Consider the following 2,330-nt stretch of genomic DNA (forward strand, 5'->3'; position numbering starts at 1 on the left):
ACAACTGAACTAAGTAAATACCAGGCTTTTTATGATCTGGCCACAGTTACCTCTTCTTGACCTATCTCTAACCGACCCCCCCTCCTCCAGTTTGATGCTACAGTACTGATGTCATCAATACAGTTGATAAGTACATCAACTGTACTTCTATGATCCTCTATAATTTACATCTCCCACCCTCTCTTCCCCTAGTCCCGTACGTTATAGTCTGTTTTTTTCTGAGTCTGTGCCTTTATAGTGTATATCCTTCTGCCGCCTGGAATCCTTCACCTGCCACTTGCTCATCTGGCAGATTCCATCCATCTTTGAAGCCCAACTCAGAGGTCACTTTCTGGGAGATTCCCCCAGACAGAGTTCACCATTCCTTCCTCCTCGTAGCCCCTGCACGTCTGGGAATTCTCATTGTCACACTGTGTGTAATACCTTCATGTGTCTTTCTTTCGACCAGGAGCTCCATGAGCACAGGACTGTGTCTTTGCATATGAATCCAGCAACTGAATCAGAATAGACAGCCAGAAGCTTTTTCACTGAATGATAAAAAGTCCACTGCTTGCTCTGGCATGCATGCCTGTGTGCTCAGTCATGTCCAACTCTTTGAGACCCCGTGGACTGTAGCCCACCAGGCTCCTCTATCCGTGGGATTTTCCAGGCAAGAATACTGGAGTGGGTTGCCATTTCCTTCTCCAGGGGATCTTCCTGACTCAGGGATCGAACCAGAATCTGTTGTATCTCTTGCACTGGCAAGTAGATTCTTTACCACTAGCACTACCCGGAAAGCCCACTATCTAGGTTCAGCCTACACACAACTGAACTAAGTATGCTCCAGAGGGTATATATTTTCTCCCTTGACCCCCAAGCCCCTAGATTATAAAGATAATAAGTAATAATTCACCCTTCTATGATACTGCTGTGTGCACAGGAACTGTAATAAGCTCTATACATTGAATCACACAACAACCTCAGGAGGTGGATACTGTTATTATCTCCCTTTCACAGGTGAGGAAACTGAGGTGCAGAGAAGAGAGGTAGACTGCCCAAGGTCAAGGAGCCAGGATTCAAAGCTGAATCCATGCTCTGCGCCCCTCTGCTATGTTGGATTCAACTCCTCAAATCCAGATGAACTTGTCATTTTTGCTTTGATAAGTTTACCTGCAATGGTAGTGTCACGATTGATTCAAAAGCCTGAAAATGAATCAGTGTTTCTGTAATATGACCACAAATTGCTCCCCAAAGTAAACACAGTAACGACTGGCGCCAGCGCCGTTCACCCTTACGATGGAGGTGGTGCCTTTTGCTCCATATGCTTTAGCAGGATCCTCCTTCCTATGAGCCTGCTTCTAATGTAACTGATGATCAAACCCCACTGGATTCTTATTTTCATCAACTGATTGAACCAAACCTCGGCACCATGTCAGTGAGAGCTGAAAGTTAAAACACCTTACTAGTTAAGAAGAGCTGATGTCCATCAGCCCAGGGAGCCTCCTTGGGTACAATGGCCAGAGTCCTTTCTGTTCTTGGTCCCCCTGGGCACCTGAACAGTGCTCAAGAAAAGCAAAGGAAAGGCAGTTTAAATCAGTCAGTGAATGGGTGCATGGAGCCATTGAAATGAAAACTGCGTTACAGCTAACCCTGTTCGTTTCTGTTGCCTTCACTTGTGTGCAAAAGGGAATTATATCCAGTCAGCACCCTTCAGGAACTTTGAACTCATTCGTCAGGAGTCAATTCACTTTATTCCCATCTGCTTTTGCTCAGATCTGGGCATATTCTTGTAAATGATGGTGTGATAATGATGTTGGTAATGACCTGGGAGCAACCTATTGACCCTATTCTATTCTCATGCAGACTGATTCATAAGTTTTGTAATTTAGCACACCAACTGCTAGGATCCATGAACTGAAATGGATTTGTGCAATAGTCTGAAATTTTTATATCAATGAGTGAAATACATAGTTTTGTTTCTTTAAAGATGATACTTTCATTCACATATGCATTTATTCTTCATTTGCTATTGAAACAAATTTCACAATTTGTAATTAGTCTAGAAGTGTCACTGACCTATACAATATACTTGTATATTTCAGTACCCCTTAAAATTCTCTCCCAAGCCAGCTAGTTCCTCATCTTGATATTGTAGAACTCTTGCCAAGAATTTTTTATTTTAACAAGAAGGCATACTCTTTCACTCTGGAAGAAATCTATGACAAACACAGCTCATCATCACTGTTAAAGTCTACTTCTCTCTCTTTAGACGTTTTTGTAGGTTTTATCTGCCTTCATCCATTCATTTAACAGTGAGTCCCAAATAGACCTTGGAGATAGAGAGGTAGGTG

The sequence above is a fragment of the Capricornis sumatraensis genome, chromosome 2 (assembly GCF_032405125.1).
Source record: "Capricornis sumatraensis isolate serow.1 chromosome 2, serow.2, whole genome shotgun sequence".
In the NCBI taxonomy this organism is placed as follows: domain Eukaryota; kingdom Metazoa; phylum Chordata; class Mammalia; order Artiodactyla; family Bovidae; genus Capricornis; species Capricornis sumatraensis.